Here is a 17,912-nt window from a genome sequence, read left to right as displayed (position 1 = left end):
ATAAAGGTGGCCTCTCAAACTGTGTGAGAATCCTGAGGACCCTGGTGACTGGGGGCCGCTGTGACTGGCGCAGATCTGGAGCCCAGGGCTCTGTGCGGGGAGAAGGCGGGCACTCTGTCCCGGGGCCTGGGGATGGGGGTGGGACCAAGGCTGCCAGGTGTGTTCTAATGATGGTTTTTGCTGAAGAATTTTGGACTCCGCGCTCTACAATTTTCATCCTTTTTGTAAAATGGATGATAATTTGAGTCTGTCTTGACTGCCGGTTTTGCATTGCTAATATTGGTGGGAGGAGGAGTTTTGCCCAAGTTCTCTTAAAATATGAGAATTTCAGTCCAAAATATGTGAATTTTTAATTGCAATCCTGGCAGCCCTGGGTGGGTTTTGTGTGCGGCATCTGTTCCTTCCTCCATGCTCCTCCTGCAGTTTCTGCCTGGCATCTCTTTTCCTTTCATGCTTTTTCTTGGACTGGGACTGCCCCTTGACTCCCATTCCTGCCCCCAAGCAGTCCAGCAGCCCCGACCCAGCTCTGCCTGCCGCCCCGGGCGGAATCAGCAGCTAGTGCACCACTGTTTCCTTTACAGATGCTATTTTCCAGGGGCTCTTAACTAAGTTAGGTGCATTTGTTTGGGCTTGGAACCTGGCATCCTGGGCTGGGTCTCGGCCCTTGCACAGCCTCGTGGCTGTGTGTGAAATCTCATTACTGTCATTCCGGCCGTTTTCCTGGTTGAGAAACTAGGCTGTGGATGCATTCAAATGCCATTTATTTGCTGTGTTTGCATTGCAGGGGCAGCAACTGTTAAAGAAACACCCTCTTCTCTGATCCTGCCCACCCCACTTGTGATCAAACACAGAATGTGCTGGTGGCATCAGGAAGCCTGAAAATGTATGGTTTTCCCAGGCTCCTTAGCTTTACTCAGCAACATGGTCTGACATTTAACATTAATCTACACGGTAAAGTTATTAACGTTCAACTGTTAGCACTGGAATATCCACAGTGACCTCTCTCCCCACGCTGGGGTTTGTTTGATAAGGATTCTCAGGCAGTGTCAGAGCTGTAGCAACACAGTCATACCTGTTCTTTATTACTTCGGAGACTGGGCCTCCTCTTGGGAAATCTCCAGGCACTCTGTAGGAGTGCTCTGGTTTCTCCAGGTGAGAGCTGTGGGAGCCAGGAGCCAGCTCTCGCAAATGCCACATAGGCATCTTCTACCCGGAGAGACAATGGAGACCCAGAGAGAGGACAACTGGGTTTTTAATAGCTGCTGAGGGACCACTGTTCAGGGGCTGAAGGGGAGTCACAGGTTCCCTTGGTCGGTAGGCATGAACTCACACTCACTCACACATTTCAGTGTCCAGGTAGGTAAGCTATTGCACATTGTGGCTACTGACCATCAGCTGGCCAATGTCTCCCCACAGTGATGGAGGAGAGACAGGTCCACCAGGCTCTGCCTGTCCACAGCATGGCTTCTTGTACACACGTGTTAGCTTCTGGCTGACTTATTATTTATTTTTCATGGTTTCCTTTGCTGTGCAAAAGTCTGTAAGTTTGACTCGGTCCCATTGTTTATTTATTGATTTTTAAAATGAATTTTTATTGGAGTATAGTTGCTATAGAATGTTGTGTTCATTTCCACTGTACAGCAAAGTCAACCAGACACACACACACACACACACACACACACATCCCCTCCCTTTTGGACTTCCTTCCCATAAGAGTGCCTTCTTACTGCTGGAGTCATAAGACAGACTTGGGAGGATGTTCACTAACTTCGCTGGCAGGCAAGATGGTCCAGGCAGGAAAGGCATTCCAGAAGGTGGAACAGCATGAAAAAAGACATGGCGGCAAAGCAGTGCTGCTGCTGCTGCTAAGTCGCTTCAGTCGTGTCCGACTCTGTGCGACCCCATAGACGGCAGCCCACCAGGCTCCGCCGTCCCTGGGACTCTCCAGGCAAGAACACTGGAGTGGGTTGCCATTTCCTTCTCCAATGCGTGAAAGTGAAAAGTGAAAGTGAAGTCGCTCAGTCGTGTCCTACTCTTAGCGACCACATGGACTGCAGCCTACCAGGCTCCTCCATCCATGGGATTTTCCAGGCAAGAGTACTGGAGTGGGGTGCCATTGGGGGAAATAAATAGCAAGGAAACAATTTAGCTAGGTCCTGGGTATCTGGGAGCAATTACTGGATGTGGGTGGAGAGTTTTGCAAGAACCACTTCATGGAGAAGCTTAGCAGTATAAGATGGTAGCGTCTTTGCTGCACTCAGAGTAGGCAGAGGTCCTGGCCACAGATGCACTTTCTGAGGATTAATGTGATGGTGGATTGGAGGATGGATGGAGGGGGCACTGGAACCATCTATGACCGGGTGACATTCTTGCCTTGAGCTTTCTTCTTTCTTAGTCTTTGAACTCCTCTACCTGCTGTTTTCCTCCTTTTTCTATCACTCAGACTGCTTGTCCCCTTCACCTGTTTAGCCTGCCCCTTATGAATTAGTGTTCTCCAGGATTCTGCTCTCTGATTGAAGTGAAGCGAAGTGAAAGTTGTTCAGTCGTGTTCGACTCTTTGTGACCCCATGGACTGTCCATGGAATTCTCCAGGTCAGAATACTTGAGTGGGTAGCCTTTCCCTTATCCAGGGGATCTTCCCAACCCAGGTATCGAACCCAGGTCTCCCACACTGCAGGTGAGATGATCTTTGCCAGCTGAGCCACAGGGAAGCCCGCCCCCTGATTAATCATGTTCTTATTCTACATACTGTCCTTGGCAATCTCATCCACTTTCACAGCCACAATGACCATCTGTGTGCTGTTGACATGCAGCACACCATCTCCTGCCTAGACTTTGCTCTGAGTGCACCAGTTTTGGTACCCAGCTGAGCATTTACCTGGCCCACCTTCTTGTGGAAACTCGTTGACAGGGATGCAGGATCCACACCTATAAGCCACCCTGCAGGAATCAGTATTTTACTTTATGATAAACCTACTCTGGTTTTAGAAGTTGCCTCATCTTTGCTCCTCTTGTGATGTATCCAGCATGTGTGAATTTCCCCCTTCTTTGTGGATCCTTAAACTTGATAACATTGCTTGCATTTCTACCACCATCCCTCTGTTCATCCCTCATCTCTCCCTTACATGCTATCCTTTCTTTTATCTCTGCCTGGAGACATCATTTGCCTTTGCTGCTCTGGTGACACCTGTAGCTTCTTGGTGCTGGGAGATATGTGTCCAGAGCCAGGAATCCCAGAGGAAGGTAGAGGTGGTGAGTGGTCCAGATCTCTTACACCAACCATCTCCCAAGATCCTTTCTGGGAGCAGAATTCACAAAGTGCTAGGTGTCGTATCAATATTCTAAAGATGGTGACTCCCTTACAGCAGAATCGAGGTGGGCTCCTGAAGATCTGGAGCTGAGTCCTTGTCATCTTAACTGAGCCCAGAGCCTGAGCACTGGTCCTCTCTCAGGGCAGATCCAGTGAATATCTCTTTTCTTTCCATCTTTCCTTCCTCCTCCCACTACAAATCCACATCATTATTGTGGGATGAATATCATTTACCAGTTTCAAAATGAAGGTTCAGGGAGACTGGGAAGTTCTCTGTATTTTTGCAGTTGATGACTGTCTGGCTGTGTGTTGGTATGTGAGCACGTTTGTGTGTGTACATGTGTGTGTCCATCTGTGTGTGTGTGAAGGATGCAGGGTAGAAAAGAGGCTCTTTAGGGATGAGAGGAGCACAGCTGCCCTGGACCACAGCAATCTTCACCCTCCAGTTTGTCTTTCTCCTTCAGACACATCCCAGCCCTCAACTTGGGTCTGCATTTTTGGTCTGTGATCCTGACTCAGCTGTGAGTGCTGGGCTGCCATGGGGAAGAAGGTTGCTTTGGGAGGGGGCAGACACTTCTTCTCTCCCTTCCCACCAAGTCTGTCTTTGTTTACAAACGTGCTTTGCTTCTGAGTGGTGACAGGCTGTAAGCATTCTCCAGGCGAGGAAAAGTGATTTCCTTGACCCTCCTCCCTCCGTCAGTACTGAGCCATATAAATGGCAACCCCTCCTTTAAAAAAAAAAGCATTCGCATATGAGAAAACATTCCTATCCATTTTCATGCTACTCTGGAAAATGTTCAATCAAAATAGCTTTAAGGCTTTAATACTTAAGGCCTAAGATTTCTCTTATAGGGCTGTGACTGAAGAGTGAAAAATCCCATTTTGTATGAAGATAAAATTATTCATGTTATTATATAAAATATATAACACTCAAGAGATATATTTATGTATGTACTTACATAGAAACACACAAAAAGGCAGTGAGATCCAGAATCTGCATTTTGTCAGCCATCAGTGGGCTCCATGAGGGTCTCAGGCGTGTGACTTGGAGAAAGCCTGGGTTTCCATTTTAGACACTGTCACCCATCTGTTGATGGGTTCAATTCTGAAGTCTCTGTGCCTATTTATTTATTTAGGTGGTTATGGCTGGCTGGGGAATATGGGAAACCTTGTGAATCCATGCATTCGTAACCTGACATGAGGATGTGTTAATTAGTTATTTAATATGGCTCTGGTTCTTTCCCAAGGAAAAAAAAAATCCACAAACATAACAAGTAATTGCTATTAATCTTAATTATTATAATAACCTTCCTATAAACAATAACTCTCTGGCTACACTGTCACGTGTTTATTTCATTACTGACAAGAGAGATCTTTAAACTCTCATGATAAATTAATGCTTTTACCATTAGCGTCAGTATGTTGACCATGGGGAAAAAAAAGATTGCTCAGTTTACAAAGCTGTGGAAAAAATGTTTCTGGTCCAGCTCTTTCATTCTGTATATCTCATCTTAGTATAATTCTTGATTTTTCATTTCCTTCTCTCCAGTCCTCTTCCTAATTTTGATTTTCTCTGTTTAAATGAGTTTTGTTTCCTCCTTGCCCAGAGTGAACGCATATGTCTGTTTTGTAACAATGTTTACAAGAATCCTCAGAGGATTTAGTGATTGGTCTCAATGATACAAGTGCCTGTGTTGTTGATGGATTCTTTTTTTTTTTTTTTCTGTCTCCGGCCACAGTAGGTCATGCTTAGCCTTGTCTAAAATAACTAGGCAGATGTGTTTATCTGGCATCTCCAGATTTATTGTGAGCAAACAGAGAGGTTAAGATACTTGCCCTGAGACACCCAGTGAATGAGTTATAGAAACAAGACTAGAATGTACCTATGAGTGTGTTGCTGAATGCTGAATCCCAAAGTATCACCATGACAACCTGTAGACAAGCAAAGTGGAGTTTATTGCCTACCATAAGAGAGACTCAGCTTGACAGAGTCTAATTGTGTCTCACTGGGGCAAGAGCAAAATTGGAATGTTTACTGAGAATTTCAAGTCTGGTTTAAGGTGGATCTTTCAATGTGGAAGCTTGATGGGAAGCAAGTAAGAATCATGATTCGGTGGTTTAGGATTGATGAACACACCAAGGTGAGGAGTTTGAGAGACGAGTTCAAAGGGTCTTTGGGGGATAAACTGCCATTTGGTGCTTTCTGTACAAGAGTTTAATCTTTCAGAAAGTTCCTGGTTTGAACAGCTTTTACCTACCTGAGCAAGATTCTCCTGGAGAAGTGAAGTCATGTTAATGTAGATGGAATTGGGTGGATGTTTTGATTCTTAGCATGCATGCATCTAGTTATTTATGCAGCAGTTAGTTTTTATTCATCTTTAGATGTTTGTGGGTTTTGTACTTGCATCACCATAGGCTACAGTAGGTTTCATAGTAGCTGTCAGCATAGCAGTGCACTCCCCTCCCCTACCTGAAAGATACCAAACACTTTGAAACAGAAACAAATTTCAGCCCCCCTTGACCTTGAAATGTAAAGTCAAATTTGACTTTCACCGAAATACTTCTGTGTGTGAATGAAAGAAAACTGGTTATCCAAGCTGAAACTACTTCTTGAGATCCTGTCTCTCGACTTGGAGAAACTCACAAGGGATGCTTGTACTGAAGCATCTGTGTGTGAATATTTCCAACTTTTGAACCAGCATGCCCTGGCACCTTAGAAAGGGAATTATGGATCCTTATAGGTGAGTAGGGGCTTCCCTGGTGGCTCAGTGGTAAAAGAATCTGTCTGCAATGCAGGAGATGCAGGAGATGTGGGTTCGATGCCTGGGTCAGGAAGATCTCCTGGAGGAAGGCATGGTCACCCATTCCAGTATTCTTGCCTGGAGGATTCCATGGACATACCTGGTGGGCTACAGTCCATGGGGTCGCAAAGAGTTGGACACGACTGAATCAACTGAGCATGCAGTCATGCACAGATGAGTAGCCAGAATATTGAGCAACACGTAAAATGAACTTCTGTAACAACCCACTCAGAATGGAATGTTGAGCTGAATGGAACGATGACAAAGCGTATAGACCACAGAACAGATGATAGAACACAATGAAGAATGAGAGCATCAGGACTCATCTGTGCCGCAGGGCTATCACATTTTCACTGCGAACTCTAAGTGCTTTGCCTCCTTTACATGGAAAAGAGGAAGTAAATCGATCTACTTAGGCAGTGAGGCAGTGACACAGTGCCGAAGTGAGTAGAGTGAAAATTTGTACAGAATGTAGTCCCTTCAAGTGCACTGGCAAAAATTCAAACATTTGAAAGTGTGCCATAAATGGAGAAGTTAGAGAATACTGCTTCAAATATTCTGTTAATATATTAGTTAGGCTAACTCTAGCTCTTGACATATACTGTTGAAATGTCAAAGGCTTAACACAAGAACGGCTTATTTCCTCCCCCTCCTGTAACAGTCTAGGTTCAATGTTCCTGGTTGGCAGGTGATGTTTCTCCAAACGGTGCTTCAGGGATTCAGATATTTTCCATCTTTAGACTCATTGCAGCCTAAGACCTGAGAGTCTTCTGCTTCCAGCTCCAGAAAAGGAAAGAAGAGTGAAGGTGAAAGCTGCCCCCAGCTTGAAAGTGATATACCTCTCTTCCATGCACATTCTTTGGGAAGAATGGGAACACATCTAAATGCAAGGCAGAAGCTGAGAAATGCAACCCCTGACTCCACAGCAGCCTCCCAGAGACAGGTCCACATACCAGGGGATGGGGTGGGGGAGAGGGGGTATGAGGGAGGCGGGTTGGGGTGGGCAGTATGAGTAGCTGTCATTGCCATTGACTGTGCCTGGATACCAAAAGCCTGTGCAAAGCCTCATTCTCACATTTCAACTGTTCTTGCTGCTGCTAAGTCACTTCAGTCGTGTCCGACTCTGTGCAACTGCATAGACGGCAGCCCACCAGGCTCTCCCGTCCCTGGGATTCTCCAAGCAAGAACACTGGAGTGGATTGCCATTTCCTTCTCCAATGCATGAAAGTGAAAAGTGAAAGTGAAGTCGCTCAGTCGTGTCCTACTCTTAGCGACCCCATGGACTGCAGCCTACCAGGCACCTCCACCCATGGGATTTTCCAGGCAAGAGTACTGGAGTGGGGTGCCATTGCCTTCTCCATCAACTGTTCTTACTGGTCCCCAAAGTTAAATCCATGCACCCAGCTCAAATTCCTGGAATTTAAACCATCAGGAGTGTATATGGCTTATTGTGACCTAAACAAAAAGATATGCCGTCTGCCTCCTCCTTCTACCTACCCATGTGTGGGGTGGGGCAGCATGATAACCTCTTCCATTCACAAGAGGGAGGAATGGAAGACACAGCAGACACTGGTCCATGGTGAGAACTCCTGCCCAGCTGTGGGGAGGTCCCTTGATGAGCCCCAATTTTGCTCCTGTGGCTTGTCTGCTCTTCCCACGGTTGCTAGCTCCGTTCCCTGGAAGGTATGTCCCTGTCTACCATCCTTTATCTGAACACATCTGAAGTGGGCACTCGGAGAGTGTTCCCTCCTTGCTTCTTCCTAGTGCAACATGAAGGGGCTTGAAGATTATTTATTAAACACAAGCTTTTTGTAAAAGTCCAGGATTATATTGATAGTTCCTTTGACATTGACAATACAGTCTTGTCAAAAACTTGATAGACTTCTGACTGACTTGCTTTTTACAGTTGCATGTGTCAACACCATAACTTCACCCCCAATTCTTTCTTAGATATAATTATTAAGCCATCCTTATTAATTTTCTTGGTTTTCTTCATCCATCGGTCTCTCAGCATAATGACAGCTATCTTGAGACCATCTCAATCAATAGGCTTGAGTGGGAATCCTTAATTTACTCTTTGCTACAGGATTGAGTCCTGTTTAACTGAGAAATGCTAATGGGTTTAGTAACCCAATGAATTTTCCAGTCTTCTCTCTTACACTTTGAGGGTGTAGCAGGTGGGCCCTATTATCGAGCTTCTCTGTATTCCTTTTCATTTTTCACTTGTAAACCAGCCAGTATTTCTCCCGAGTGCATATCTTTTTGTTATACCTTGTAAAATGCAGGGAGGAATAACCAACACATAGTAACATTCTTTCTCTTTCCAGCCACTTCCTCTAAGCCATAGCTTAGTAGGCACTTGGTCTGCTTTCCAAGAAATGGCAGGTGACAGTTTTGAATGTTTTGCCATTGCGTATCATGGGTCTCCATCTTTCATCTTTCCAGCCTCTGTTCTCTACAGCTTTACCATCTGCTGCCCCACCATTAAGAGGATGACACATATAGCACTTTATATTGCTTTGTTTTTGCGGCATGCTTGTTCTGCTGTCTGACTCAGTGCCAGCTCAGTTGGCTTTCTCCATGACCACTCCCCGGCCACTCTGGACCACAATCCTCTCTCCCTCCCATGGCTCCTCTATCTGAACCCATGTTTCTGGGTTCACTGTGATCTTTCAAATGCTCTTGGCATTTTTGTGATGAGTTACATTTGATTATTAGCCACAAATTATGGGTAATTTTTCAATTGATTTTTGCTGCTTACAAAGTGTGTCGTTAATTAACACTATAGCCAAGCTATTGCATTCTGAAAATATGGGTGGACAAAGACTCTGAATGTGAATGGTTCACAACTGCCCAATTCTGACTGGTTGAATTTCCATGGAGACTGATTGATTTTAACATCAATTGGAGAGACACATTCATAAAGGGACAAGTTATAGCAACCATTCTTCTGGTGAAATCAAGGGGGCACATTATCTTTGTTAAGTAAGACAAAATAATATTAATTTTTTTCTAGGTAAATTATTAAGCATGTTCCACCTCAAGAGATAGAATGCCACTGAACATAAAATAAAATGTTGATACTGTGTGTTTTCTGTGGACCTCCTTTTGGTTAATTACATATATCAAAGGTTTTGATGTTTTCATATATGTCACAAGGCTGTGCCTTAGCTCCCTCAAAACTTATTCCTCTTGTAGCTGAATGTTGCTTCCCTTTGCTCAGCCTTTCTCCTTTTCCCACCCCACAGACTCTGGCAACCAGGACTCTGCTTTCTGCTTCTGTGGGTTCACTTTTCAGTGTTCTTATTTTATAGTCAAGCCAGTGAAAGATTGTTGCTGAAACATGAAAGATGCCAGGATTCTTGGCCTCCAGAGAAGAATTCAGTCTGGGGCCAGTGATGAGGCTTGATTGCTCAGAGCTTCTGTATAATAAAGTTTTATTAAAGTATAAAAGAGATGGAGAAAACTTCTGACATAGATATCAGAAGAGGGCAGAAAGAGTGCCCCCCTGCTAGACTTTAGCTACTAGCAGTCAGCTAATTAGAGAAAGGAAATGTCTCAAAACTCAGAGAAGGGCACGAGGCCCCTCACCCACAACATGCATTGAGATAACATTGGCACCAGGTGAGTCATCCTGGGCCATAAGGCAATTGACATGAATCTTGAAGAAAGGCAGATTTCCAAACAAATATATAGTTCCATTAACATAGATTAGGAGAACAGTGTGTGAGTATAACATACTGGTTTGTCAAATCTGTTCTGAGCCTTTAGGCAGAACCCACTTGAAGACAGAGTCTAGGGTAAATGCATAGTGCACTAACATAGATTAAGACAAACATTTCCATAAGAAAAATGCATTGGTGAGCTCAAGGTTTGAGAAAAGTTAAGTTTAGGTGGAACCAGGTGTCATTATGGCAACACAGAATTTCAACAGAAGCCTCTTTTTAAATTTGTATAGAGAAGGGGAGAAAAATCTAACACTTGTTTCCTCCCTTTGGAGACCCCTAGCCTTCCCTTTCACCAGGAGGGTGTTTAGGGAAGTCTAGCTTTATGGCAGAACTCTTATGCTCTTGGAATCCTACTTGATTTAGCCAGCCAATGTCCAGAGTCAGCTGAGATGGAATTTTTGTTGGTAACTGAAATTATGGAAAACAACATGCAGTTGTGGATGTGACTGGTGATGAAAGTAAAGTCTGTAAAAAAAAGTAAAGTACAGTCTGATCCTGTAAAGAACAATATTGCATAGGAACCTGGAATGTTAGGTCCATGAATCAAGGCAAATAGGAAGTGGTTAAATAGGAGATGGCAAGAGTGAACATCAACATTTTAGGAATAAGGGAACTAAAATGGACTGGAATAGGCAAATTTAACTCAGATGACCATTATACCTACTACCATAGGCAAGAATCCCTTAGAAGAAATGGAGCGGCCATTATAGTCAACAAAAGAGTCCAAAATGCAGTTCTTGGATGCAACTTCAAAGACAAGAGAATGATCTCTGTTTGTTTCCAAGGCAAACCATTCAATATTACAGTATTCTAAGTCTATGCCCCAACCAGTAATGCTGAAGAAGCTGAAGTTGAATGGTCCTATGAAGACTTACAAGACCTTCTAGAACTGATACTCAAAAAAAGATGTCCTTTTCATTTGATTCATTATATGGAAGCAAAAGTAGGAAGTCAAGAGATACCTGGAGTAACAGGCAAATTTGGCTTTGGAGTACAGTATGAAGCGGGGCAAAGGCTAACAGAGTTTTGCCAAGAAAATATACTGGTGAGAGCAAACACCCTCTTCTAACAATACAAGAGAAGATTCTACACATGGACATCACCAGATGGTCAATACTGAAATCAGATTGATTATATTCTTTGCAGCCAAAGATGGAGAAGTTCTATACAGTCAGCAGAAACAAGACTGGGAGCTGACTGTGGTTCAGATCATGAACTCCTTATTGTCAAATTCAGACTTGAATTGAAGAAAGTAGGGAAAACCACTAGACCATTCAGGTATGACCTAAATCATATCCCTTACAATTATACAGTGGAAGTGAGAAATAGATTTAAGGGACTAGATTTGATATACAGAGTGCCTGAAGAACTATGGACAGAGGTTTGTGACATTGTACAGGAGACAGGGATTAAGACCATCCCCAAGAAAAAGAAATGCAAAAAGGCAAAATGTCTGAGGAGGTCTTACAAATAGCTGAGAAAAGAAGAGAAGTGACAGGCAAAGGAGAAAAGGAAAGATATACCCATTTGAATGCACAGTTCCAGAGAATAGCAAGGACAGATAAGAAAGCCTTCCTCAGTGATCAATGGAAAGAAATAGGGGGAAACAATAGAATGGGAAATACTAGAGATCTCTTCAAGAAAGTTAGAGATACCAAGGGAACATTTCATGCAAAGATGGGCACAATAAAGGACAGAAATGGTATGGAGCTAACAGAAGCTGAAGATATTAAGAAGTGGCAAGAATACATAGATGAACTGTACACAAAAGATTTTCATGACCCAGATAATCACGATGCTGTGATCACTCACCTAGAGCCAGACATCCTGGAATGTGAAGTCAAGTGGGCCTTAGGAAGCATCACTATGAACAAAGCTAGTAGAGATGATGGGATTCCAATTGAGCTATTTCAAATTTGAAAAGATGATGCTATGAAAGTGCTGCCCTCAATATGCCAGCAAATTTGGAAAACTCATCAGTGGCCACAGGACTGGAAAAGGTCAGTTTTCATTCCAATCCCAAAGAGAGGCAATGACAAAGAATGTTCATGCTGCTGCTGCTGCTAAGTCACTTCAGTCGTGTCTGACTTTTTGCGACCCCATATACGGCAGCCCACCAGGCTCCCCCATCCCTGGGATTTTCCAGGCAAGAACACTGGAGTGGGTTGCCATTTCCTTCTCCAATGCATGAAAGTGAAAAGTGAAAGTGAAGTCGCTCAGTCGTGTCTGACTCTTCGCAACCCCATGGACTGCAGCCTACCAGGTTCCTCTGTCCATGGGATTTTCCAGGCAAGAGTACTGGAGTGGGGTGCCATTGCCTTCTCCAAGAATGTTCATACTATCACACAATTGCCCTTATTTCACACTCTAGCAAAGTAATGCTCAAAATTCTCCAAGCCAGGCTTCAACAGTACATGAACTGTAAAATTCCAGGTGTTCAAGCTGGACTTAGAAAAGGCAGAGGAACCAGAGATCAAATTTCCAACATCCATTGGATCATTGAAAAAGCGGGAGAATTCCAGAAAAACATCTACTTCTGCTTTATTGACTACACCAAAGCCTTTGACTGTGTTGATCTCAACAAACTGTGGAAAATTGTTAAAGAGATGGGAATGTCAGACTACCTGACCTGCCTCCTGAGAAATCTGTATGCAGATCAAGAAGCAACAGTTAGAACTGGACATGGAACAACAGACTGGTTCCAAATAAGGAAAGGAGTACGTCAAGGCTGTATATTGTCACCGTCCTTATTTAACTTATATTTAGAATACATCATGCAAAATGCCAGGCTGGATGAAGCACAAGTTGGAATCAAGATTGCCGGGAGAAATATCAATAACCTCAGATATGCAGATAACACCACCCTTATGGCAGAAAGTGAAGAACTAAAGAGCCTCATGATGAAAGTGAAAGAAAAGAGTGAAAAAGCTGGCTTAACACTCAATACTCAGAAAACTAAGATCATGGCATTTGGCCCCATCACTTCATGGCAAATAGATGGGGAAACAATGGAAACAGTGAGAGACTTTAAAAAGCAGAGACATTACTTTGTTAACACAGGTCTGTCTAGTCAAAGCTATGGTTTTTCCAGTAGTCATGTATGGATGTGAGAGTTGGATTATAAAGAAAGCTTCATGCCAAAAAATTGATACTTTTGAACTGTAGTGTTGGAGAAGACTCTTGAGAGTCCCTTGGACTGCAGGAGATCCAACCAGTCCATCCTAAAGGAAATCAGTCCTGAATATTCATTGGAAGGACTGACGCTGAAGCTGAAACTCCAGTACTTTGGCCACCTGATTTGAAGAACTGACTCATTGGAAAAGACTCTGATGCTGGGAAAGTTTGAAGGTGGGAGGAAAAGGGGACAATAGATGGCTGGATGGCATTACCAACTCGGTGGACATGAGTTTGAGTAAACTCTGAGAGTTGGTGACGAACAGGGAAGCCTGGCATGCTGCAGTGCTTGGGGTCGCGAAGAGACATGACTGAGAGACTGAACTGAGCTGAACATTATGGAAAGATGGGAAAGTCTGTATTGGTCAGAATAGGCTGTGCTATGCTATGGTGATGACCAGCCCTCAACTGTCAGTGACTTGACCTAAAACAGACTTATTTTTCTCTCATGTCAGTATCTGGTGTGGGTTGAGAGGCACTGACTGAAGCATCCAGACTTCTTCCATCTTCCCATGTTGCCATTTTAATTCATGGCCTCCATGGTTGCCATGGAAGGGGAAGAGACAGTGTGCATAATTGTTCAGGATTTTTACAGTCATGTCTGAAAATCCAATATGTAATATCTGCCCCCATCCACATTGCCTGGCCCCAGTGTGATTGCAAGGAAGTCTGGGAAGTGTAGTTTTCCCATGGGTCTAGGAAAGAGAAATGAGATTAATGAACATTTAGCTAATTTCTCTTTTGGAATCATGATGGTTTCTCCTTTTCATGTGATGTGGGGAGAGAAGGGCAAGGTGGAGGGAATGGAAACAGGGGAGAATGTGTGTCAAAAGTGCAGTCCCTTGGCCTGTGGGAGTAATTGGATGCTGAGTGTAATGAAGAGGGAGGAAGTTTTTGTGTCAAGCTCCTGGGAAGAAGGGAGAGAACTGTTTTTTCCTGAAGTGGAAAGGAGATAAAAATGTCTACTGTATATAAATCCTTGCTTATGTCTCTCCTCTGACCCCATTTCTATTTTTTTTTGCATTGTGAGAAATTGGGGTTTCACACACTGACATTTTGAGCTTGCCAAATGGTGTTCTCAAGGCTGTGAGAATGTAGAGATAGGTTCTAAGGGTTTGCTGGGCTTGTTTTACCTGTAACATGTGTAGGGTTAAGATTTCCCCCTTCTTTTGGGTAAATTAGTGCCGCCTTGCACTATCCAAACTCCATTTTGGTTTTTTTTTAGAAGGTTCAGTCATAGCGTAAGGCCATCTTTGCTGAGCTTGTGTTTTCTCATATCATTGCCCTATTGAATCAGCATTCACTGACCAAGTCCTCCTATGATTGAGAATGGCAAAACCTTTTCTTCTTGATACTATGAATTAATGGTTAATAAAAGACATCCTTGATTATTTTCCAAAGTAGTGCATTATGGCTGCTTGCATGGAGCACTCTGCAATGAAAACAGGGCTATCTGGTTATCTATCAGTTGGTAAACTTGAGTCTTTCCGGTTACTGAAGATATTTGGCTAATAAACACATGAAAAGATGTTCCACAGGGCTAATCATTCAGGAAATGCAAATCCAAACCACACCATATAGGGCATTCCTTGGCTGTCCAGTAGTTATGACTCAGCGCTTTCACTGCAGTGACCCAGGTCACTGGTTGGGGAACTAAGATTTCATTTACCATGGTGTGGCAAAAAAAACCCAAACCCCAAAGCCAACCAACCAAACAAAAAACAAAACCACAGTGAGATATCATGTCAAACACACCAGGGTAGCTATTATAAAAACATGTGTTGGTGAGCATGTGGAGAAATTGTTACCCTTGTGATAGAAATTAAAACGATATCTACAATGGAGGGCTTCCCGGTGGTGCTAGTGGTAAAGAACCCACCTGCCAATGCAGGAAACGGAAGAGACGTGGGTTTGATCCCTGGGTCCAGAAGATCCCCTGGAGGAGGAAATGGCAACCCACTCCAGTATTCTTACCTGGAGAATCCCATGGGCAGAGGAGCCTGGCAGGCTACAGTCCATAGAGTGGCAAAGAGTTGGACACGACTGAAGTGACTTAGCACGCTAGAAAGAGAAGCGGTCTGAAATATGGTTCACCACTGATGAACTTTGAATACATTATGCTCAGTGAAATAAACTAGTCACAAAAGGAAAAATATGCTATGATTTCTACTAACATGAGATATCTAGAGTTATCAGATTATTAGAGACAGAAAGGAGAATGGTGGTTGCCAGGGGCTGGGGAGGAGGAAATGGGGAGTTTGTGTTAACTAAGTACAGTGTTTCAGTTTGACAAGATGAACATTGTTCTGGAGATAGATGGACTGCATGGTGATGATGTCACAGCTGTGTAAATGTAGTTAATGCCATTAAACTATATACTTAAAAATAGCCAAACTTGTACATTTTATGTTTTATGTATTTTACCACAATTAAATAATTGTACTTATTTTCCATCATCTAAAATTTATGGAGCCAGAGGGAGGTGGGTTCTGGGTGACCATGGCCCTGAGTGAAGACCTAGTGCAGCTGTAATCCATTTTCAGTTGGCACCCACATATCAAGATACCAGTCTATAAACAGGGCTTGGCTTTGTTCTGCCTCCATCAGCAGGTCATAAGGGATGGATGTGGGCTGACAGAGAGGTGCCCATTGCAACAGTAGTGGGTGACAGGATTTGACTTCATGCAACTTATTTGAGCCTTATATCTTTGCTTGTGCCCTGTCCCAGATGTACCACTTTGATCTTATGATGGCTTGCTGCTGGGCCCACCTGACCTTGTGACTTGATGAGTCTGACAAGAACTAGTCTGTGGTGAGTGGTTCTGCTCACATGGTCTTCTGATGCCTCAGGATCAGATCTTGTCTCTGCCAGGGCCCAGTATTCTATCAGAAGCTCCTTTCTTGAGTGGTGTATAGTTCTCCACTGTAGATGGAGTAGCCTTGCTCCAGAACTGCAGGCACTACACTGGAAGTTCCCTGTTGGAGTGTGTATTGACATCCCGTAGTGTCTTTTCCCTCCTCTCTAACAATAAAGGTATATGAAGGTACCTATCAGAACAAAGAGGTAAAAGGCATGGGAGTGCTGTCTCTTGACATCAGGACTAGTGGATCAGCACAGATGGAGAAGGAGACTTCTAGCTCCCTTTTAAGTATTAGTTCTATAGTGAGTTTTATTTAGACCATGTGCATGTATTATTTGGATTTACATATAATCCAAATTATATGTAATTTAATTAATAAATTTAAAAATAAATATTATAATCACTTTTATTTATGATCTATACATTCATTTATTCATGTATTCAGGTCCAGCCTTTATTCATTTATTCAGTCATTCAATAAATATTTCTTCAGCTCTTTCCTCCTCTGAGGCAGAAATTGGGCTGGGGCTGGGGAATGGGGGGAAGGCAAAGGACTGTGGTCTCTTGCCTTCATGGAGATTGAGGCTTAACTAAAGAACAGACAACCCAGTATGCTCAGTGCTGAGAATAGAGCAAGCAGCTCTGGGCAGTTTTCCCTTGGAGCCTTCTAGAAGAGTACCACATCCCCAGTCTTCATTCAGTTCTGTTCAGTTCAGTCACTCAGTTGTGTCCAACTTTTTGTGACCCCATGGACTGAAGCACACCAGGCCTCCATGTCCATCACCAACTCCTGGAGTTTACTCAAACTCATGTCCACCACATCAGTAATGCCATCCAACAGTCTCATCCTCTGTCATCCCCTTCTCATCCTGCCCTCAATCTTTCCCAGCATCAGGGTCTTTTCAAATGAGTCAGTACTTTGTATCAGGTGGCCTAAGTATTGGAGTTTCAGCTTCAGCATCAGTCCTTCCAATGAATATACAGGACTGATTTCCTTTAGGATGGACTGGTTGGATCTCCTTGCAGTTCAAGGGACTCTCAAGAGTCTTCTCCAACACTACATTTCAAAAGCATCAATTCTTTGGCACTCAGCTTTCTTTATAGTCCAACTCTCACATCCATACATGACTACTGGAGAAAACCATAGCTTTGACTAAATGGACTTTTGTTGGCTAAGTAATGTCTCTGTATTTTAATATGTTGTCTAGGTTGGTCATAACTTTTCTTCCCAGGAACAAGTGTGTTTTAATTTCATGGCTGCAGTCACCATCTGCAGTGATTTTGGAGCCCCCCCAAATAAAGTCTGTCACTGTTTCCATTGTTTCCCCATTTATTTGCCATGAAGTGATGGGACCGGATGCCATGATCTTCGTTTTCTGAATGTTGAGTTTTAAGCCAACTTTTTCACTCTCCTCTTTCACTTTCATCAAGAGGCTCTTTAGTTCTTCACTTTCTGCAGTAAGGGTGGTGTCATCTGCATATCTGAGGTAGTCAATATTTCTGCTGGCATTCTTGATTCCAGCTTGTGCTTCTTCCAGCCCAGCGTTTCTCATGATGTACTCTACATATAAGTTAAATAAGCAGGGTGACAATAGACAGCCTTGATGTACTCCCTTTCCTATTTGGAACCAGTCTGTTTTTCCATGTCCAGGTCTGTTTCTTTCTGACCTGCGTACAGATTTCTCAGGAGGCAGGTCAGGGGGTCTGGTATTCTCATCTCTTTCAGAATTTCCCACAGTTTATTGTGATCCACACAGTCAAAGGCTTTGGCATAGTCAATAAAGCAGCAGTAGATGTTTTTCTGGAACTTTCTTGCTTTTTCAATGATCCAACAGATGTTGGCAATTTGATCTCTGGTTCCTCTGCCTTTTCTAAAACCAGCTTGAACATCTTTATGGTTCATGTACTGTTGAAGTCTGGCTTGGAGAATTTTGAGCATTACTTTGCTAGCATGTGACATGAGTGCAATTGTGCGGTAGTTTGAGCAGTCTTTGCCATTGCCTATTTTGGGGACTGGAATGAAAACTGACCTTTTCCA

The sequence above is a fragment of the Bos mutus genome, chromosome 11 (assembly GCF_027580195.1).
Source record: "Bos mutus isolate GX-2022 chromosome 11, NWIPB_WYAK_1.1, whole genome shotgun sequence".
Classification (NCBI taxonomy): Eukaryota; Metazoa; Chordata; class Mammalia; order Artiodactyla; family Bovidae; genus Bos; species Bos mutus.
Note: the sequence above shows the minus strand (reverse complement) of the source record.